At 37.8% G+C, this 24,499-nt stretch overlaps 1 protein-coding gene across 7 annotated transcripts in view; it reads left to right on the top strand.

Annotated features, from left to right (window-relative positions):
- Arhgap6 (Rho GTPase activating protein 6) overlaps positions 1 to 24,499 on the top strand; it is a 536,433-nt gene that overhangs the window by 318,273 nt on the left and 193,661 nt on the right. The gene's annotated exons all lie outside the window — the stretch shown is intronic.

Below are 24,499 nucleotides of genomic sequence, written 5' to 3'. Positions count from 1 at the left end.
GACTCTGCTCTCTTTTTCAGGCCCAAACTCTCTCTCTTTTTGTAGTTGCATCATTTTGTCATTCTCTGGTCCTCACATTCCTGACTTGTCCTCACTTCTTAACCTACTACTTCATAAGCCAAAACTCAACTGCATTTTATATTTTTGGTTGTGAGCCTAGCCTTTAACGGCTGAGCCATCTCTCCAGCCCTCAACTGCATTTTATACCCAAAGTGAAATAAGAGTAAGTGGATGATTGATACCATTTTAAAAGATGCAGAGAAATATGAGGACCCCTTTCCCCACTATTATAGTGGTTGAAAATTTATGTGTAAAATTCATTGTCTGTTTCAGAAGTCCATATCCGAACAGGAAAGTTACTTACGGCAAGTAGCATAGGCCAAGACTCAAAGTAAAACCTGTGTACTAACTATTGTGCTTTGTCAAATTGTGTTTCTCCTCAACTGTTGTGCAGAGACAAGTAATGGATGAAAACAACAAGGAATGAATGGATGGATTACTCATTCTTAAGATGTCCTTCTAATTCCAGGAAGACCATTCTTTCCTTTTCTTTCCTTAGCACTGTGAATCAGGAATAATTCCTTCAAAAATATTTACCACAGCTAGCTTTTCCTCAGATTTTACCACCAGAGCCAAGCAGAGTGCTCTTTGAATGCTAATGAATGTGCTGATAACATTATTTTAAAATCACAGTCTGATGTGCGACACCATGAAACCTTCTCCTGAATGGAGCTGGCTCCAAATAGAGATATGATATATAACCCCTCATAGTATGCTATGGAAACCTTATCGTGAGAAATGTCACTAATGATTTCCAGAAAAGATACGACTGGAAGCACCTACGTTTATTCCATATTCTTCTAGATTCATAGGTGACTCCCTTTTTGAAATTCATAGCATCAAATAAAATACTTCATGGTCCTCAGATAAGCAACCCTTGCTGAATTTACAGCAGAGATCAAGTCTCTGAATCCATGGGCTCTGTGGGATTTCTTTTCAGTTCAGGCAACATAGCTAGTAGTTCCCTTCACAAGCTTGATCTTAGATCTCTCTCTTCTTAGTTGGAGCGTTCGATTTAAGAAGGCATCAGACAGGATTGCTTCTCTTTGGGATCCTCAGTTTGTATTGTTGTTTTTAAATCATATATTATTATTGTGTGTGTTCCGTGCATTCATTTGTGCATGTTCCACACCAAGCCTGTAGAGGCCAGAGGACAACATTGGGGCGCCTCTTCTCTCCTTTGACTATGGGTCATGAGGATGGAAGTCAAGTTGCCAGGCTGCATGGCAAATGCCTTTACCCCATGGAGCCATTGGTCATACTGTTCCACTCTTGGGTGTTTTAACTCACTTAAATCAAGAATAATATCCCCATGAGAGTTTTCAGATTTTTTTCCTCCACGCGGAACTGTGAAACTTAATGCTTCCTGGTCGGACTCCCATACCTGCTCATTAGAACTTCAATGACTGATCTTAAGATAGAATGCAAAAAGGCTCTTAAAATGACATGCCTTATTGATTTTGGAATGTTCTGGTAAATGCCATTCCGATTGATGTCATTTATGTAGAGGAGACTTTGGCTAAAGGCTTAGAGTTATGTTTGCCAAGAGAAACCATGATATCTAATAAACAACGTTGAGTTTACATATCTAGACACCAAAATAATAATTACTGGTACTAATGTGACTGAAGGCCCTGTATACACTCCACCAGATATATTTCTAGCCAGTGAATCTAAGGGAAATGGGATGTCAGTATAACTTGCTTTGGTCTTACTAATTTTGACGTTCAATATAGGTGCATTTTCTTTTGGGGGTTTTTGTTGGTGATTTTTTTTTTGTATTTTGTATTGTTTTGGTGAGGTCTCAGTGACTCCTGTGATTTAATAGTATAACAAATACAGATTCCATGTTTCAAACTTTTAAGTGTGGATAGTATTTATTCTGGGCATGTGCTGAGCAGCCACATCTTTTGTTCTACCATGGCAAAGCTAGGTTGTTGACTACGAGAAGGTCTCAGTTGTAGAGAGAGTAGTGAGTTGTAATAATGAAAATACCCTAGTGTATAACATGAAGCAATCCGTGTAGTATGTGTATTCTTGGCTTATTTTCCCCAGGTGTCAATGAAAATGGACCAAAACTCATCAAATATAGAAGCCGCTTTCACTACCATAGATCTTTGGAATTGTGTCTGAACATAAAATAATTTTCTATGAAATAAGCATTCATATGTTGTTAACAACAACATGTCTACCTCTCTCTACGTATCTTTGCCTTGATGAGCACTGCAAGGCTTTTGAGACTAATCAAAACACTTAAAAATACATCTTTAGAATTAGATGAAGACAATCTCTATAGTTTCAACAGTGAAGGTGAGAAATTTTATTAACTACTACTGCAAATAGCCTAGCCTATGATCTATTTTACCATGGAAGCGTTTGATTAAGCCAACTCTCCGTCCTATCACCACCTTCATTATTGCTATAACTAATCTAACCAACGCCACATTTCATCAACCATTCCTGCCATTGCCATTGTTTTCCTTTTCCTTGTCATCATTTAATATTTGGTTTGAAGAAGCTAAACAGATACTTCTTTCTATTCTGTCAAGTCACAAGTCACTAGTCTGTCCTATTGCTTGCAAGAAAAACCTGTTGGTCACTGATCATATAGCTTTTTGCTGTCCAAATTTCAGTCCTTTATCTTACACAAAAATTTTTACTTGTTTCATGTTAACAACAGGAAGACAGAACACCAAGATAGTTAACTTTGTCATCTGTCGTCTTCCAGAATCAAAAATAGCTGTTGCTGCAGTGTTTGGAATAAAAAAACTTAAACGAAATTTGTATACAGAAGTGATTCGTACAGCCTTTGCTCCTGAATTTATGCCAGCAGATATTTTTATCCTTTTAGGAAGTAACTAAGAGATTTATTTAACTCTAGTCAGTCAGTCTCTATAATTCCCATCTGATAAATGCTCCATGCCTGTGTGAGAATGTTCTGTGCTCCCCCTGGTGGCAAGACGTCAAACTAACAGTGGTGCTCCTTGTGGGAGGCTATTGATAAGATTTGGGATGAATGTTGCCTTAACCTTTTGGCCAGTTTTTTGAAAACTTTCATTGCTCTCTGGTTCCTTGGCTTTTGAATAGCAGATGATTCTTATCATCTAGAGTGGTTGTGATAGAGATTTGAAAAATTGACATTGCACATGATTTTAGAGACAACTAGAAAAATATATCTATGTCTTAAAATTGAAATAGTTTCGGGATAATCATATGCTCTACATCTTAGCCATGAAACTAGGTTTTAGAATTTTTGATAGCAGAAGTATATACTGGGTTTGTCTTATGGCCTCTGATGGAAAGTCTAAATCCTAGGGACATACTCAAGTTTGGTTTCGTTTTCTTTTAAAACAAGAGGTAGAAATTTACCTGTCTATGGTCACAAGATCTAGAGGGTAGAGTCATTCAAGGACTGCTTTTGACTCAACATCCACAATTTCTCATATAATGCTGGTTTGTGAAATCCAAGCATCCAAAAGGGGAAAGTCACCCACACTCAGATAAAAAATGAATTAAACTCTGTGAGTGGGCCACATACAAAAAGAAAATAGGAAAGTAGGAAGGACATGAGTTACGGAAAATTTCAATATATAAATGAGTGGAGTTGTCAGCAATAAAAAATTTAAAACCTGCACAAAATACAGAAAATATGAAATTTCTCTCCAAGCATCCAGGAAGGGAAAGTCTGGTATCCAGAGCTCATGTCACATGATCAAATATATTCCATTTATTCTGTGCTTCTAATAGCTCTACCGGACATAAACGATAAACACCCTTACTTTAACAGACAGTATCCTGCTGTGCAGAGCCAAAGTGGTAGCATAATGGTTAGAACACATTCTTCTTTAGGTTACCCTCCTTCCATTTTGCAGTCTGTACTCTAAACCAGTGAGTCAGCAGATCTCAGTGAAAACAATTTGGTTCCCAGAGGGCATTTGACCATGTGTGGAAGAATTTTAAAGGATGATGCTTGGAACATCTAGTGTTCGATAATAATGGGCCATTACTCAATTAATATTACTATAATGAAGACTTCCCTGAGTGCAAAAGTCAGTAGTGTTAAGGCTGAGTGGCAATGCTGTTGCAAATGCGGTTGGTCCAGGAAGCAGCAGAATCTGCAACACATGTTGAATCATAGGCCTCATCAAACCCCTTGTGAACTCACAACTCTTAAGGACTGGCCCAGGAACATGTGTTTTACAAGTCCCTCAGGTCCTTCCCATGCACACCAAAGAATTTCTACTCTAAAATGCCAGGCTGCCTTGTGTCTGCTTCAGCTGGACACTCTTGATGGCTTCTTCACCACTATCCAGTGTTCCATTATTACATAGAAGTTTCTCTTCAAGCATCCAAGAGAGGAAAGTCTGGCATATATTAGGAACAAGTGTGACTCATGGGGAAATCAGTGTAATTACAAATCCAGGAACCACGCCCAGCTGAAAATCTAGGAAGGGAAATCTTTTTCTTCTTGTTTTCTCTACAGCAGTAGAGAAGTCTGAGAAACTCAATCTAGGCTCACAAATTTCGACACATACACAAGTTTGGTTTGGAATTTACTGAAAATTAACCTTAATACCAAATCTTATAAAGTCCCAGAGGAGGATAGGGCTACAGAATTTTTTCTTTTTTTCCATGTTTATTAAATTGGGTATTTCTTATTTACATTTCAAATGTTATTCCCTTTCCCGGTTTCCAGGCCAACATCACCCTAACCCCTCCCCCTCCCCTTCTATATGGGTGTTCCCCTCCCCATAGGGCTACAGAATATTAAATTTGAAAATCACATTGATTTTCTGATTTATGAACAGCCCCCAACTAGATCTCATATCATCTGTATTTGTGCCAGTTTTGAATTTTTATATTGTTGAATTTTAATTCGTTTATAGATTGAAATTTAGTCATCTCACACCCAATTCCCCTCAGTCATCCTCCTCCTAACTTTCACATCATCTCTTTGTTTGTAGCCCACTCACTGAGTTTAATTCATTACTTATCTGAGCACGGAAGACTATTTACTGGAGCAAGGACAATTTATCTATGCCTACATCACTGAAGGAAATGACAACCTCCGTCCACAACAACTATTAATATTCAATCACCTTTTATGGAGAGATAGGCCAAATGTCCTTTTATACTGGGATCCCAAATTGCTGGGATGCACAGAAATGCTAGTTTTTTAAAACTACCACTTTTAGCCCAGTATCAGTAACTTTTTAATCTAAAAATTAAATGGATGCATCATAATTAAGATTGACTCACTTCGTGGCAGAGCATTTATATAAATATTTTATTCTGCCATATAATCAGAAGTATGAATAACATAAGCAGAAATTCAACAAGAGCTTAAGTCGTCGGCTTATTCACCTCTGTGCATGGTGCTATGATTTAGCTAGGTGAAATTAGAAGAGTTAAGTCACTTCCCAGGCTGAAATTTGGAGATAGGAGGAATCCAGTAAATGTGATCTGGAATGATTCTTCAGGGAGAAGAAACTACCAGGAAAATGGCTGTAACAGTTTTCAAGAGAATTAAAATCCTGTTCTTTAAGGCTGCCTTCCAGTTTCCTCCAAATTATCAGCATAGAAATCCAAAAGAATAATTCATAGGAAGTGAAGTACCTATTTAAGAAACATGAGTTGTACAGCTATCTTAGGTACAGCCAAGGCTGAACACTACTTGTCTTGTTTGAGTGGCTCACGTTCTACCAATGAGCCTGACTCATAAGCTCTACAGACTACTGGGCAGGATTCAGTCTGGATGAGTTCAAGGACTCAGGACTCACAATAGTCCTCCTCCTTTTGAATCAAGATGGAGCCTCCCTTGCGTATTTGAGCCTTACCTGTGAAGGAAGTTACTTAGCAAAACTCTGCTGAATAGGGAGTCTTTCAGAGAGCCTGGACATGTGAAGGGATGTTTGCTCAGTCCCAATAACATACTTATATTCTTCTTTTTGGTAGCTCTCAAAGTCCTCCATCCTAGCTCCCAGACTCCTGCTGCTTGGCTCTAACTGACACCAAAATCGAAGGCTACCACAGGAAACTAGATGACCAGCTCATTAAGAGACGTTAGTTATAAACACAACTTGAAACCCATCAAATGTGGCCCAAGGGGGGGGCATCCCAGAACTTCCCTATCTTGGGAGGAAAGTTCATGAGAAAACTTCAGCTATTTCCAGTTTTAAGATCATGTTCTGAATACTTAAAGTCACTAAATAACAGACAATTGAATAAATGGAGGCATTTCTGACCCAACTTTTAAAAGGCTTGAAAATATAAATATTGCCATTTGTTGCTAAAGGATTTTATTTGTGAAATCTCATGGCACATATTTTTATAGCTGGTGTGAGTTCATAGAATTCCACACTCTCAAGAACATAATTTGTTTGAAGATTCCTTCTTGTCATCTTTGAAGGGTAGATTCCAGCTTCTGGAACACTTTACCCTTTCCAATGCCAAGTGCAACAGTGACCAAGAAACAATGCAAGGGAACCCAAATGGCAAAATAGAAAAAAAATACAGACTAGTTCAGCGCATAAATAAAAGAGTGAATGGAAGAAACTGTGGTAATGAAATGGGACTTCTCTCTAAAGCTTTTCAGTACCTCTCACATTCACTTTTATGTTCAAAGTCTGTTTGCTATGTAGAATGGAATTTTCATGAGCACTGTGATGAGACCATTGTTTTCAGGTTATTTCTACTCATATGGGCATATTTTAAGAACAATAATTCATGGCAACACATATTTTTAAAGAAAAATAGCTGGATGTTTTCTTATTTTTGTAAAAATCATCATTGACTTTATTTTTTTAAAGGACATATTTTTTCCTCAAGTAATTCAGTGGATATCAGAAACTCCATTTGTAGTTTAAGGGGCCAAAAAAGCAGTGCTTACTCATAAGCAATGATTATTGATCTATAGTAAAGGTCTCTGTCTACAGACAGTGTCTCTGGAAAATGAAATTTAAAAAGCTTAGTCTAACAACCAGCTTACTCATTTCTTAATGGGAAGGATTCTTAGTCATGTATCATGGCTATGGTTTTATTATTTCAGCAGCAGGGTATTTTATTTAGGTTAGTGAGTAGAAGACCAGTGACTGACTTAGACACAGTGACTAGTGGCAAGATTATTTTGTGGAAGAAACGGCCATATAAGTTACATACCCTACTTGTGTAACACAAAACTATTTCTGTTTTGAGACATGAAGGAAAGGGCATTTGTAACACCGGTTAATAGAAAACATATTAGGAGTTTATAGGGGTTGTACTATCTTATAATCAAAAAATAACATAAGAAAGAAGACCTTTGGTTCATTTTTGCCCTCACTTTCTGAAACCTTAATATAAAGTAGGCTTCAATGTTCTTTTAATTTTTTGATAGATGTTAATTCTCTCTCTCTCTCTCTCTCTCTCTCTCTCTCTCTCTCTCTCTCTCTCTCTCTCTGTGTGTGTGTGTGTGTGTGTGTGTATCATGAGCATATGCTTGTGTGTGCAGAGGCCATTGATTGGCATGTGTGCCTTGCTTCATTTCTCTCCACCTTATTTTTGAGACATGGATTCTCATGACACATTGAACTCAACAATTCAGTACACTAGCTGGCCTCCGAGGTTCAGATATTCTACTGTTGATTCTTCTACACTATCATTGCAGATGTGTGCCTCCATGCTGGGATTTTTACATGGGTTCTGCTGATTCAAACTCAGATTCCCATGCTTGGCAGCAAGCACTACTTGGTCAACTGAGCCATCTTTTATGGGTCTATTAAAGATTTCTGATTTACATATTGTTTCCTTCTTTTTTTGTTCTCAAAAGAGGACAACCTTAACATTATTTAGTTTTGGCAGTTGAAGAGTTGCATGAAGCAAATACCAATGTTGAAAGCAGTAAGAACTTGGAGGTAACATGCATTTGGTTCCCAGGTGAATTTAACTTAGAAGAAGGGCATATGAGTGAATGTAACACATAAGCAGATGGAGGCAGAATGAGACAAATACGATGCTGATAAGATTCTTTCACATGAATATGGTTTTACTGAAGTACCAAGACACTGGATGGTTTGTAACATCAGTTTTTGGTATTCCAATATAATTTGGGATAGGTTATATTTCAAATATTCTATACAAATAAATGGTAAATCAAAGAATTGAGTGACTTGTTGAGGTCAATAGCAAATTGAAGTGGAAGTAATAAAGTTGTATGCTCAGTCCTTTTGTACGTAGAACTACTGCTATTATCATTCAGGCTTGGGAGCCTTTTGTTGAAGAAGTTAGCAGAGGCTGTGGACTCCCCATCAATAGTCTCTCTACTCTAACCATAGTGTCCTGGGAAACCATAAGCATAGAACTTCCATTCCAGTGCCTAATGGATTTCTTTTTTTTCCCGTTTTTTCTTTATTAATTTGAGTATTTCTTATTTACATTTCGAGTGTTATTCCCTTTCCTGGTTTCTGGGCCAACATCCCCCTAACCCCTCCCCCGACCCTTCTATATGGGTGTTCCCCTCCCTATCCTTCCCCCATTACCGCCATCCCCCCAACAATCATGTTCACTGGGGGTTCAGTCTTAGCAGGACCAAGGGCTTCCCCTTCCACTGGTGCTCTTACTAGGATATTCATTGCTACCTATGAGGTCAGAGTCCAGGGTCAGTCCATGTATAGTCTTTAGGTAGTGGCTTAGTCCCTGGAAGCTCTGGTTGGTTGGCATTGTTGTACATATGGGGTCCCGAGTCCCTTCAAGCTCTTCCAGTTCTTTCTCTGATTCCTTCAACGGGGGTCCCGTTCTCAGTTCAGTGGTTTGCTGCTGGCATTCGCCTATGTATTTGCTGTATTCTAGCTGTGTCTCTCAGGAGAGATCTACATCTGGGTCCTGTCTGCCTGCACTTCTTTGCTTCATCCATCTTGTCTAATTGGGTGGCTGTATATGTATGGGCCACATGTGGGGCAGGCTCTGAATGGGTGTTCCTTCTGCCTCTGTTTTAATCTTTGCCTCCCTATTCCCTCCCATGGGTATTCTTGTTCCCCTTTTAAAGAAGGAGTGAAGCATTCGCATTTTGATCATCCCTCTTGAGTTTCATGTGTTCTGTGCATCTAGGGTAATTCAAGGATTTGGGATAATAGCCACTTATCAATGAGTGCATACCACGTGTTTTTCTGTGATTGGGTTACCTGACTCAGGATGATATTTCCCAGTTCCCTCCATTTGCCTATGAATTTCATAAAGTCATTGTTTTTGATAGCTGAGTAATAGTCCATTGTGTAGATGTACCACATTTTCTGTATCCATTCCTCTGTTGAAGGGCATCTGGGTTCTTTCCAGCTTCTGGCTATTATAAATAAGGCTGCTATGAACATAGTGGAGCACGTGTCTTTTTTGATATGTTGGGGCATCTTTTGGGTATATGCCCAAGAGAGGTATAGCTGGGTCCTCGGGTATTTCAATGTCCAATTTTCTGAGGAACCCCAGACTGATTTCCAGAATGGTTGTACCAGTCTGCAATCCCACCAACAATGGAAGAGTGTTCCTCTTTCTCCACATCTTCGCCAGCATTTGCTGTCACCTGAGTTTTTGATCTTAGCCACCTAATGGATTTCTTATCCTGCTAAAATCTCCTGTACCTTTGAAGATCAGTCCCTGGCCAGGAAACATATGGAATGGGGATGAATATGCTCATGGCTCTGACTGCCATCTTGCATAATTGAAGCCTGCTAAATAATGTACCATTTGAAGGACAGAAGTCTAATGTCTCTGTGGCTTTATTTTCCTCATTATTGTTCAGTCTAGTTGCTTCATAACTATATCCTTTTTAAGAGCAAAAGGAATTTATTGACACATTCACAAACATAGACATGGACATGGACATACACACAAAATTTAAAGGTAAAATATTCTTTGAATGGATGAAAATATTATCCATTGTGAAGAATGAGCTTTTTAAGTTGATTTGATTTTCTGACAAAGCATTGTACTTTGCTGTTTCTCTCTTTTATTAATGATAGATGGTTTTCCCATACAATATAATGTGAATTCAGTTTTCCCTCCCTCTACTCATCTCAGTTCATTGCCACTTCCTGTCTCATATGGATATACCCTCTTTCTGCCTCTCATTAAGAAGAACATGCCTCTATGACTTAAGAACAAAATAACAAGATAAAATAAAATAAAATGAAATTCATCACATTGAAGTTAAACAAACCAAGACAATGGAAAAATAATAGAGTGCCTTGAGAAACACAAGAATCAGAGACCCACTTGTTCATATACTCAGTAGTGAGATAAAAGTACTAACTGAAGTGTATATATGCAGTATATATGCAGAGGACCTGGTGCAGACCCATGCAAGCCCCGAGATGTCTGCTTCAGTCTCTGTGAGTGCATATGAGCTTTGCTCAGTTGTTTTAGGGGGCCTTAGTTTACCCAGATCCTCCTGCCTCCTATTCCCTGGGTTTCCTGGACTCTGACTGAAGGAATTTGATTTGTGTTCCAAGGACTCTGCCTGTCTCTGTCTCTCTGTCTGTCTCTGTCTGCCTCTGTCTCTCTGTCTGTCTCTGTCTGCCTCTATCTCTCTGTCTGTCTCTGTCTGCCTCTGTCTCTGTCTCTGTCTCTGTCTCTGTCTGTCTCTGTCTCTGTCTCTGTCTCTGTCTCTGTCTGCCTCTGTCTCTGTCTCTGTCTCTGTCTCTGTCTGTCTCTGTCTCTGTCTCTGTCTCTCTGTCTCTGTCTCTGTCTCTCTGTCTCTCTCTCTCTCTCTCTCTCTCTCTCTCTCTCTCTCTGTGTGTGTGTGTGTGTGTGTGTGTGTGTGTGTGTGTGTGTGTTTGCATAATGTCTGGCTGTGGGTCTCCGTATTCCATCTGCTGCACAGGGAAGCCTCTCTGATAATGGCTGAATAAGGTGCCAATCTATGAATATAACAGAATATCATTAGGAGCCTTTTATTGTTACTCTTTTCAGCCCAGTAGTATTGGGTTTATCCCTGGGTCTCTGGGCTATGTAGACTCTCATGTTTGGTAACCCAGGCGGTGTCAGGCATAGGATAGAGTTCATGGAATGGAGAGTATAGAGCATGACATATGAGAGGCTCAGCTCTTCTGAGTGTAATTCATTCACAACTCCTCAAAATGCTCCAGACCCATGTCTGGTTTTAGTGTTGATCACCGAAATCTCTTTGCATTTCCCTTTGGAAACCCAGTGAATATCTCAGGATTCTGTAGCTTCATCACTAAATGTTCTGTCTTCTTGGAATTTCTGGTCTTCTTATTTCACCCTTCCTGAAAATGTGTTTTTGATCAATGATTGTACTTGGGTCTTGGGAAAGAAGGAAGGTAAATGCATTTGTCTAATCTGACATCGTGACTTAGAAATACTGATTTTCATAACTTTTTCATCTTATAAAAATAATTGCTCATCTTATTCAACTGATTTAGTTATCATTATTGTGATGATAAATACTAGTAGCAATAATAAAACTGTATTAAGATTTCTTTAAAATTATTTTCCTCATCATCTTTATCCCTTACTTTTTAATGCTGTATGTTAGTTAGAAAAGCAATCTGCTTCTATTACCATTTAAAAAGAATAAAAACATTGTTGCATGTAAACATTAACTCTAGAAATTTAAACATTTTTTAACAAAATCATCTGTTTCAATATATGTGTCTAAGAAGCAAGTTTAAGAGAACGGACGCAGTGATGGGAAGGACACAGTGGTGGGAGGAGAGAGATAAGGCAATGACTGTTTCTTAGGAAAAGTAATGTCAAGTATGTGACAAATCTTGAAAGAAACACACTAAGAGATTTTTGTTCCCATGAGAATTGTGGAGTTGAAACTTTGTAGATGAATTCTCATCCAAATGACAAAGGAAATCAAAGAATGCTGAGTTCTATCAATATTATCTTTAAACAAATTTATTTAACAATAAAAGTGTGTGTGTGTGTGTGTGTGTGTGTGTGTGTGTGTGTGTGTGTGTGTGTGTGTGTACTCAGGCACTGAACTTCATGTCTATGGGCCTTTGTGTATTTTTTTTCTATCTCTCTGGAAGATTCCAATGTAATAATTTCTCTTTTCAAGACCCTTTAGATTAGAGTGTCCCCACCGGGATCGTCCCAAACACCCTCCCTTTAAGGCCCATGCACTAAGTTACACAGGTAAAATGCTCCTATTACTGTGGTTCTCAACCTATGGGAAACTCAACTTCTTTGGCAAACTTCTCTCTCCAAAAATATTTACATTAAAATCCATAACACTAACAAAGTTACGGTTAGAACTAGCAATGAAAATAAATGTCTGGTTTTGGGTCATCACAACAAGAGGAACTATATTAAAGGGTCTTGGTATTAAGAAGGTTGATAACTATAACAACTATTATAATACAAGGCAACATTTTTGTGGGTTTTAAGGATTGGTATATGGATATCTTTGGGAACCATCATTCTGCCTGCCACACCATGGTTGCCAACACACTCCTTCACTGTACCACACCCTGTTTGTGACTATATGATGAGCTCTATTTTCTTTCTTCTATATTCATTATCCCCCTTCTATTTTATGCTTTCATGCTATTGTGTGGTTTAATACCTTTTTTATCATGCTCTCTTTTTCTCTTTTACATTTTTCTTTGTAATCCACATTATTTGGCATTTGGGAGCTGTTTTGAACTTCTTTTTATCATCTTGTTCTTTTCTCTGGAATTGAATTTGTTTAATCACTTTCCTTTGAGCTCACTTGAGCTCTGTTTTTTTTTTTTTAACCCAGCGTTGACCAATGTCTTTTTCTGTCTTTTCCCAGCTTCCCCTTTTAACCCCGCTCTCATCCAGAATTGTTATCTCTCCAGGCAGACATTGTTTAACTTTTGCGGTTCTTTCAGCCTGACTGTGCAGTTAATAGTTTGGTGAGCAGAGTAGCTGCGCTATTAGACATAGTAGAACAAAGTCACTGTTTGTGACAATCATAGCCATTCTTCTTGGGGTCCACCTGAGGAGCCTCTGCACTCTACAACCAAACTTTATCCTTTTGAACCTCCACTAACACCTCATCAGGAAGCCTTGAAACCAGAAAGGTACACAATCATTGATCATACTTATATAAACTCAAAGATGCCTTCAATAGCAATTCTTCAAATGAAATAATCTAGATGATCCAGTATGAATGAAGTCTTTTGGTGTCAATTTTTTGACAAAAAATCAGTTTCCAATAACTAAGTATTTAAAATGTAAGTACTCTAAATCATTGTTTTCTCATATTATTATGTATATTTTCTGATTCTAACAAAAGGTGTATTTTATCAAAATTTTAATGAGCATTATAAAATTTTCCTTTATAAATCTTGCAGAAAGTAAGCTTATTGGTAATAAGACTAATAATAGCTTATATTTGTTTATAACTCCAGTTCTTCATCTTTTAAGGCCAAATACCTAATAATGTGTTCACAATACAATCTACTACATTTTCTTCTCAAAAAATATGTGTGTGTGTATGTGTGTGTGTTTGTGTGTGTGTGTGTTTGTGTTTGTGGGTGTGTGTGTAAAAGATGGCATTTAACTTTGGATTTTTCTGTATACATTCATTCTAGAAGCATTCACTGAGCATATGTAAAATTAATAAAATATAGGTACTACTATAGACATGATAGATATATTGGTGAATAAAATAAATAGTTCTTCTGAAAGAGACCACACTATAGAATAGGGAGTATCACAAACTGATAAATATGTAGCATTATAACTGGCAATAAACAAGATAGGAGGTTAGACTGATGCAGGGGAGTTGTTTGAATTGTTAAGAAGCCTTCTCAAAGGTGACATTTCATCAGAGATATGACTTAAGCAGGAAGCCGATATTTAAAGGATGAGTCAACTACTGTTAACAGCCTGCTATCACTTAGGTTCCTGTGTGGGAAGTCAATTGAGATAGTCAGACAAAGCCTTTTTGTTGGTTAATGTGAAGGACTGGTTTGGTTTTAGTATAAGTTCTTGTGCATAGCCAGAAGTAACTAGAAATTGGCACATTGTAGGAAACATAAATGTGCAGATTTGTTTGTTTTTCCAATTGGACTAAACAAACATACAATTATCTATTAAAATAGAAACACTAAAAGTGGTATTAAATTGCCCACGCCTAAGGAGTTAAGAGAATAAATGATTGCAGATCTACTTTGAAAAAAAAGAAGCTCTTGTAAAAAGTTAACTTCTAACAGTTTTATGGAGCTATACTGTCTATACAGCAATAATACTTCATGATGCTAGAGATATTTAATAAGCACTTTCTCCTTATTAATCATCCTTTGAAATTTTATGAAATGTTAATATTTATTTTTATTTTATTGAATATCAATTTTTGCTCATATTCAGTATCCTGATTTTGGCTTTCTCTCCCCCTATTTCTCCCAGTTCCTCCAGACTTCTCTCTCATCTGGATCCACCTCCTTTCTATCTCTCATTATAAAATAATATCTTCTAAGGAAAAATTATACTATGATATGATATGATAAGATAAAAACTAACACATTGGAAAACAAACAGAAGGAAAAAAGACTTAAATAAAAGCACAAGAAGGGAGGGAATAGGGAGGCAAAGTTTAGAACAGAGGCTAAAGGAACGCCCATTCAGAGCCTGCCCCACATGTGGCCCATACATATACAGCCACCAAACTAGATAAGATGGATGAAGCAAAGAAGTGCAGGCCGACAGGAACCGGATGTAGATCCCTCCTGAGAGACACAGCCAAAATATGGCAAATACATAGGCGAATGCCAGCAGCAAACCACTGAACTGAGAACGGGACCCCTGTTGAAGGAATCAGAGAAAGAACTGAAAGAGCTTGAAGGGGCTCGAGACCCCTTATGAACAACAATACCAAGCAACCAGAGCTTCCAGGGACTAAGCCACTACCCAAAGACTATACATGGACTGACCCTGCGCTCCAACCTCATAGGTAGTAATGAATAGCCTAGTAAGAGCACCAGTGGAAGGGGAAAACCTTGGTCCTGCCAAGACTGAACCCCCAGTGAACATGATTGTTGGGGGGAGGGTGGTAATGGGGGGAGGATCGGGAGGGAAACACCCATGTAGAAGGGGAGGTAGAGGGGTTAGGGAGATGTTGGCCGGGAAACTGGGAAAGGGAATAACAATTGAAATGTAATTAAGAAATACACAATTCAATAAACATGGAGGGAACAAAAAGCATAAGAAAAATATGTAGAGCAGCACGGACCATCTTGTTTGCACTTTCAGGAATTCTATAAAAACAGTAAACTGGAAGCCAGAATATATACACAAAGGACCTATAGGGTAAGTAGAGCGAGAAATATAAGTAAAATTAAATTAAAATAACTAAAATTAATAATAATCATCACCACCATTATCATCATCTACTGCTGGGCATGCAGCCTAACCTTATGAGTAGATTGTTTCCCTTGTGAGACTCCATTGTAGACAACTAAATTCTATTTGCAAGTGATTATCAACCGGAGACATCTTGGTTAGGGACAGAGGCATGTGTCCACTTCTCCTTTTAGCTCTAGATCACCATGTAGTGCTGACCTTTGCAGGCAGTTTGCATGCTGCCTCAGCTTCTGTGAGTTCATGTGTGCCAATCCTATTGATTTAGAGCGCCTTGTCTTCTTGGTGTCCTCCAGCCCCTCTGCATCTCACCATCATAATTCTGCTGGGTTCCCTAAGGCCTGAGGTGAGGGATTTGATGGAGACATCCATTTTAGGACTGAGGGTTCTAAGATCTCTCTCTGTATAATGTCTGGCTGTGGGTCTCAGTATTTGTTCCCATCTGCCACAGGAACACTCCTCTATGGTGATAGCTGAGTAAGGCTCTCATTGCTTCCCTGGCCACAGTCAAGATTTTTCTTTATGATTGTTCGAATGTTCCAATGACTAAAGCCTGAATCTCTACCCTAAAGGCTACCACCAGTGAAGGAATAACTATCTAAGGCTTCCTTACAATCCAAATTGAAGTAGAATTATGGCTCAGTAACAGTGTGTTTACCTAGTGTAAGATGGGCCCCAGTTCTATTCCCAGAATCTCAAAATTTCCATGTACTGTACAAGTAAACTGTAGCCTTATGGAACATTATTATAACTTTTCAAACATTGCATGTCATGACCACTACATGCCTACTCTCATAAGGAGCAGAGCTATATCTCAGTTTGCTTAAGATTTTAGTCCTTTGAATCAGCAGACCTAACTGTACAGCTGTTTCTTTCGTTTATGTTTGCATATTTATATTCCATAAGTTGTTACTTGTAACACTATTATTATATGTTATGTAGCCAAAAGTGTGACACTTTCTTGATCTCAATAAAAAACAGCTTCCAAATTGGAGGGTTAATATTTTGCGTAGAGGAATAATAGATTAAATCCAAATTTGAACACATTTGATTATAAACAACATGTTTTATACTTTTCAGCACCTAGAGTCCCCAAAACAATAAAATCACAAGTCAAACTGACTTGTCTAACCCTTGCTATGCCCATGTTACCTAGCTGTTCACACTTGTTGAATCAATAAATTCCAATGAAGCCCAAGTAAGGAAATCTGGTTAAGCTTTATGTTTTCCTCAACTTCTATCCTGAATGTTACCTTTTTGGATTTGAATCATTTTGCAAACTGAAGACAATTTCCTTATGATATTTATATGTTTGATATACAAATCTCCCATTTTTCCAAATCCATATAGGCAGTGATTTATTTTTAAGTAAGGAAAATAGTCAGTAAAATATCTGGGTAAATCTCCACCTCCCCTCCCCTCTCCTCCCTTTCACTCCTTCCCATCCCCTCCCCTCCCTTTCTCTCCCCTCCCTTCCCTTCATTTTTACTTATTCTCTTTACATCCCCATCACTGTTTCCCTTCCAGTCACTCGTTTCCCCCATCCCCCACACCACCCCTTCTTTCCTTTTGGTTCTGTGTGGATGAGGCCCTCCTGGGTATCTCCTCACCCCGGCACATCAAGCCTCACAGAGGCTAGGCTCATTCTCTCCCACTGAGGCCAGACAAGGCAGCCCAGCCAGAAGAACATATCCCAAGGACAGGCAGCAGCTTTTGGGATAGCCCCCACTCCAGTTGTTAGGGACCCACATGAATTCCTGTGTTTGCTGTGAACTCCGAGAGGATTATTTTTCCCCTAAGTGGAGGAAATAAGCTTTCTTATTTCCTATTTTACTTTCCATTGTACTCAGCACCCAGGCATGTGTTGGGCTGTTACCTTACCCACTTCCATCTATGTCCTCTCGGATTGAGTACTGGCAATCGTAAACTTTTAAAAAGACGAACGAAGACTGGCAGAGGTTTACGTCTTAATTTTTATTAAAAAATGTAAAAAGAAATAACCTGAACAGAACATTTAAACCACCCCAGGAAGATTCAGGGAAGATTGCAAAGAAGGGAGTGAAAGGAATCTAAGAGCCAGAAGACAGGAAGAAAGGGTTGTGGGATGTCTTTGGAGAAAGACACAGGCATTGTAATCATGCTGTTATAACAACTGCCCCAGTCCTGCAAAGGACTAGTACTGTTAAAAGCCAGTTATGGATCTGGAAGGGGCTCAAGAAGCCCTATTTCTTTCTCTTGAGTTATTGGTTACTGGCGTATCCCGAGGTAGAAACAGTCATTGTTTTCAGGGAGCACCCTTGCCTCCAGTATATAGTTTAAAAACCCATGGTCATACTGACAGTTCTTGTTAAAAATCAGTGGGTCACAGAACAAAATAACAAGGTACAAATATGGAAAAGTTGACCTAAAGGGAAGGGGGTACTAACTAGGGTGGGGAGAAAGTAAGAAAGGGTGGGAATGAAGGGAATAAGAACATTACATACATGTATGAAATTGTCAAAAGCCATTTTTTCAGTAAAAAAAAAAAGCATATCAAAGTTAGAGATTTGAAGTATAAGGAATTGCTTAATGTTTGAGAGCACTTACTGTTCTTGCAAAGGACTTGTGTTCAATTCCAAGCACTGACATGGCAGCCTCACAACTCTCTGTAACTCCAATTCCAGGGGGATCCAGTACACTTTTCTGATCTTTGTGTTAACAGATAGACAACATCCATACATGTAAAATGAAGTTGAAAATTTGAGAATGTTCATGTTAAACATTTCAGGATTATTCAAGCATATATTTTTATGTTAAGTGGCCTTTTACAATATTTTGTAATATTGTGGCTTTTGAATATCTAAAATATTTTTGACATAGTATAGCAGCAATGGTAAAATATTGTCCCAATTAAGTCATTAATTACTTTGAGCTATTAATTTAAAAATACAAGAAATGAGAAATGTAAGCTCAAAGTACTAAATATAATATAAAATGTCTACTTTTACATGTTAATATAAAGTAGGAGAAATATAAGCATATATGTTTAGTACTTTGCTTATTATGGAAAATATTATCTTGTTGAGTTTGTCATTTGATTATAATTACATATGTCAATACTTTATGGTAATAAAACCAAAGATGATGCCTAAAAATCTCAGAAGGAGAAAAGAGAGTTTACCTTAGAAAGTAACATGGATATAAGTTGCACAACTGGTCACAGCGGATGGCTTGTTTCTCGTTTTGTTTTAATGTAAATAGTGACATCTTATAATCAACTGGACCAGAACACAAAGATGAGTACCTCCTCAAGTTAAACAATTTTCTTTATCTGATTTAGGTCTTCAGAAGATTACATATTTTTATTGATTAACATATATAATAATGTACATTAAATCTATGTCAAGGTTATAATATACTTTTACGGAGACAATTGTGGTACCTACAGGAAAGTCTTTTGGTTCAGTTCACTTGTTATTAATTACTGTGTAGATACTTCAGAGTTGAACAGCAGCAGAAGTACTAATATTTCCTTAATGAAATACTTATAAAGAAACATTGCTTCTCTATGTTTATTTATTGTATCATTTATGCAAATGAATAAAATTAAGAATTCTATTTCTGATAGATAATATTTAATTTATATGTCAGTGATTAAGCATGCATTAAAGAGATTTTGCATAGAAATTTCCAGTAATAAGCTCTTTGTGCCATTATTAAAGTTTATAATAATTCTAAGTTATTAAAATATTATAAAATTATTTAAATTTCAAGGCAAGTATATTTTATTGTGGTTGTTATTGTGGAGTGGGTTTTTGTGTATGTTTGTGATGTGCATTTTAGTTTGTTTAGATTGGTAGGAAAATATTTTAGGCTTTATAGTCTTTATCAAAATTCCAACATCATTGCACATAGATGATATACGAATGAATATGTTTGATTGAGTCCATTAAATCTTTACTGACACTAACAAGACATGGGCTTGATTTGTTCTGGGGGTTATAGTTTGCTGGCCTCTTAAGAGTTTAAATGGCTGTTTAGTTGTTGAACTGATTTGATGCTGAGAGATGAAGCAGGGGTTAAAAAAAAAACTGTTGATTGAAAGCCTCAGTAGATTCCTATGTCTAAATGGCCTTGACTCGAAAGCCTCAATCCTCTCTTCCAAGTGGCCTCTACCCAGTATTCCTCTACCCACCTTTCCTGATCTACTACTTTGCTTTAAGATGGTGACTACAGTCAACCATCAGACAGAGCATGGGACCCCAGTGGAGGAGTTAGAGAAGGGACTGAAGGAGCTGAATGGGTTTGCAACACCATAGAAAGAACAATAACAACTAACCAGACCCCCCAGTTCTCCCAAGGACTAAACCACCTACCAAAGAGTACACATGGAGGGACCCATGGCTCCATTTGCATATGTAGCAAAGGATGGCCTTATCTGACATCAATGGGAGGGGAGGCCCTTGGTCCTGTGAAGGCTTGATGCCCTGATGCCTCAGCATAGGGGAATGCTAGGGTGGTGAGGCAGGAGTGGGTGGGTGGGTGGGTGAGTGGGTGAGTAGGTGGGTAGGTAGGTTGGTGGGTAGGCGGGGGAGCACTCTCATAGAAGATGGGGGGGATGGGTGTTTGTAGAGGATAAACCAGGAAAGGGGATAACATTTGAAATTATAAATTAAAAAAAGAATATTACAAATGGAAACTCGATAAAGATAAAAAAATATGGTGACTACTCTCTGGGTTCTTAGAACTGGGTTGGTTCTAGACAGGATCAGGTTCCTGGGGAATATATTGGAAGGATATTAACTGGACAGTTATAAAAAATGTGTACCAGAAGGAAATAGGGTAATAAGATTAATTTTCTAGTAAGATTATTTTTCCAAGCTTTTCATTTCACTTTTCCTCTTCTATTAACTATATTCAGAGAAACAACTCAGGTCTGACATTAAAACTGACATCACAAGAAAAAGGAAGAAGATTACAATATTGATAACAATAGTAATGATTTTGATCCCACAGACTTAAGTCTCACTACTTTTTGTAAGATGCACTTTAAATACTGTCATTTTATGGAAGTTGAAACAAAGGTTGAAAGAAAGGAAGCCAAGCTGAAATAGATTTTGCTACATGACACTCAGTTAGGAAAAGAGACACTGTTCTATATCACCATTTCCTAAGACTTATCCTGATTGCTTTTTGCAGGTAGCACTGTGGTTTCTAATGGTAGATGCAGTGGGGTTACTTCTGGCAAGGATTTCTGATACATGCAAAGCATCAGACGCAGCCTTGGCCCATAGAATTGAATCTCCCTAAGTGAAAAACATCTGTAAACATCTGTGATCAATAATTTGTCAGCATCCCTCAGGCAAGAGGCTTGCCCCTATTTTGCCTGTGAATCTGCCCCAACCTTGACTGTCATTTTTACACGTACCTAACACATTGCAATTTAGCCCAGTCGCTCTTTTGAGGGACCTGTCATAATGTGCTATTCTGTGATGTTTACCTAAATAACTACCCATTTATAGTAAGCTTTAAAGAAAATGGGCATGTACTGAATCAAATGGAAAAGAGAACTCAAAATGCACTCTAGAGACTATTTTGATGGCAATTTCAACTACCGTCATTTAAAAAATATTTATAGTGGATGAGGAAAGTAGAGTTTTATATTTAATATCTCATCCAATCCTTATAACATAAATTGTAGATACAAGTTATTGCTTCTATACATTAAATCGTACTGAAAATAACTGATGAGATTAAGGTTTGACCTCCGTGCAGAGGCTTCTACTTAGTGCTTGAGTGATAGTATATCATCATGCCTGGGCTCTAAGTCATGACTAAGTAGGAAAACTTACAGACAGTATTCAATGTGTTGCCCTGAGAACCGCTGCAGCAGTATCTTCCTTCCAGACATGCTGAACATAAAATGGATTTTTTTTCTTGGCACAGTAAGCACATTAGTATTACAAAGCCCAGTTCTAGACTCTTCTAAACTTCCTGGTCTGTAGCCTGAAGAGTCATTGAAACAGTTGAGCGTCACAAAGGGAACTAGGAAGCAAGATAAACAGGAAGTGCCACAATGCACTATAGACAAGAACTTCTCTACTCCCGCAATCTATATTCTGATCTCAGTGAAGAGTCTTAAGCAGGATGTGATAAAAAATCCTAGCTGGTGAGAATTTATCAAAGAATAGAATTCAGGAGTCTATAAAACATCTGAGAACAGGTAGATGGGAAATCGAAAGCTTACAGAATTTAAAGGGTGACAATTACATTTTGCTATTGTTTTAAAACAGAACTTTTTATTAATACCTTGGGAAATTCACATCCTGAACTTCATTCCTACTCAGTTCCTAGTCCTTCAGTATCTGCCCTCCATCATTGTAACCTCATCCCTAAATTTTTAGTTTTTTTTTTTAAAGCAACAACAAAAACCCCATCTCACTGACATTTCTGGGCAATGACAGGCTTTTCCATCCACCATAACCCTCTCTCATACCCATCATAGGAATTTCTCTTTCCCTGTACATGTATCATTCTGTTCTCCATTTCCCCCACCCTTCTCCCCTTCTATCACATTGTCTGTCATAGTGGCACTGGAAGCCGCAGTGTGCCATGCAGTATACCCTTTTGGACAAACTGAGTTACTTGAAAATATTCATTGTAACAAGTCACAATGTGGTTAAGGCCTCTGGCTTTACTCTACTACTAATACTGGATCCTTACCAGGACTCCTCTCTGATATTCTGCTGTCAGACAGAGTAATGGAGATCCTGCACCTTTGGTTCAGCAGGATCAGCCCCTTCATATGCTCCAGCAGGTCATAAATGGGGTAGATATTGGGGTGAGCCAGCTCAAAGCCTGGATCTGGGCCTGGGCAGTAGCTAAGTTGATCAATCCACTAGCTTGCTCTCACTCACATCTCTGAGACATTTTGTTATTTTTCTATGCAAATATTTACTAAAAACCTTTCCTACTTTGCTATTTATTTTAGAAGGTACAAGAATAGAGAAGTATACAGGATAAAATATGAGAGTATAAGTTTGGCTATAGCAATGCACACTATATATGTCTTGTTTGATGGTATATATTTGAGAGGTTTCCATATTTGGGAATATTTGTATATACTTTGTAAAGTCCAAAGTATTTTATGATTTAAGAATTTCTGAATAAGACTGTCCAATGTGTGTTAGGAAACATTACTATAGAAGAATAAGTCACACAATGGAAACTATGCATTATGGGAACATCTGGGTTGTATTTGTATCCTGCATCTTTGGAAGTTATATAATATACAAATTTAAAATGCACACGTTTTAAAGCCAAGAACTCTGTCTATATTCCTTTGTATCAAGGTTTTACATCTAAGACTCTGATGAAATCATTTACTTCAAAATGGGTGTGCTTGAATTGAGAGATGATTTTCTAGTAATTATTTTAAATTATGAAAATATCTCCATGATCTGCAGATAGTACAACATTAATAAAAGTAAGAAAACAATTAAAAGAACTTATGGTTACTTTACATTATTGTAGATAATTTTTCTTCTTCATCATCATCATCATCACCATCATCGTCAATGATTTCTACCTGTTTATAAAATATGTGTGCTTTGTTGCTTTTAATATAAAAATAATTTAAAAAATAAGGCAAAAATGTCTGTACATGCAAGAAAATAACTCTTCACTCCATGTGCTTTGGGGATATTTTAAAAGTAGCACAGAGACATCTAAATGGGTAAAAGTTCATAATGTAAAAAATAAAGCAATTCTGTATAATATTTGTAAATAATTTTGAAATTTATGATTTCAATTTAATGGATAAAATATTAACATGCTTAAAACCATAAATATCAAAGCCAGTGTTAATAATCATGTTTTCTAGGTGATAACCTAATTACACTTCAAGTAAAATATACAAACTTTAAGACAACTTTAAATGAATTCCTGAAAGATGAATTCAAATCTGGTAACAAGACAAATTAGAAAGATAATAAGGGAGGCATGAGAATGCAATTTGAGGTAATGCCACAATAAAATTACTGTCTCTTATATTGCACAAGGATCTTCTGACAGGTTTGAAAGCCTGAACCAAATGGGCATGATAAAAATTAGAACACATGTCAGTTTCAGCGCTTATCGTCCTCTGTGGGTTTTAGAATGAAGTATTTATTTTGGGGCTTTGTTTCCTCTGAGCTGTACCTTGTAAATGAAAAGTACAACATGTGCATCTTCCATGCTGAGAAATAAACAGCAAGCTCACCCTCTGTAAACAGTGATCCAATATGCTGAGCAAGAGTTACAGATGCATCCGTTTAGATAAACAGTAAGAGGCCTTATTAATAATTAGTCCCTGTCCAAGAACTCTAGCCGTCTATTACCACTATACTTTCTTCCGAGCCCAGGGCAGTGTCTGATACATAGGAAGAGGCCAGTTGAGGTCTGTGAGTAAGTGAATCAGAAGACATTCTGCAGGTTTGGAAAGAGGAACTTACAGTGTCTCCTAATTTAGTTCTTTGTGCAGTGTGCACAGTCGCTACAAGTCAGGTCATGTAGCGTCGGTCCAGGTCAATGCCGGAAGTCAGGAAGGAGAGGCCAAGGCTTGACCTTGTGGCTTTGCCAGCCAACCCTCTATTCTAGCTTTGTTTCCTTCTTCTGGAGAAGCAGATGTGCCTGTCTGATAGGGCAGATGCCTGAAAGCCCCATGGTCTGGAGGAGGTAACATCCTGGTCTCTCCTGCTTCCTGGGTGATTCATTAACCAGCCATAAGTACAAGATCTATCAGTCACTTCCAGAAGCTCAGCCCCATCAGTGCTCTCGTGATAATGGGTTCAAGATTCAGAGAGAGCAGCAACTCGTGGCAAGTTATTAAAAGCCGTAACCTTGACATATAACATTTTTTGTAATGTTAAAAAAGGCTTTTTGAAAGCCTCATTATTCCAGTCCTTTATAGTTGCACATGAACATACTGGATCAATTTGTCATTGTAGTAAAAGATTTATCATATATGAATCAAACACAGTCAGTACAGATCTCAATTCCTCCTATCTCAGAGAAAAATCTATGTCTTTTTTTATCCAAATTTCCTTCTTCATTGAGGGTCACCATGGAATGTATCATCCAACTGCACCTGTAACTT

The sequence above is a fragment of the Rattus norvegicus genome, chromosome X (assembly GCF_036323735.1).
Source record: "Rattus norvegicus strain BN/NHsdMcwi chromosome X, GRCr8, whole genome shotgun sequence".
NCBI lineage: Eukaryota > Metazoa > Chordata > Mammalia > Rodentia > Muridae > Rattus > Rattus norvegicus.
The sequence above is the reverse complement of the archived record's forward strand: the minus strand, read 5'-3'. Positions and strand labels throughout refer to the sequence as shown.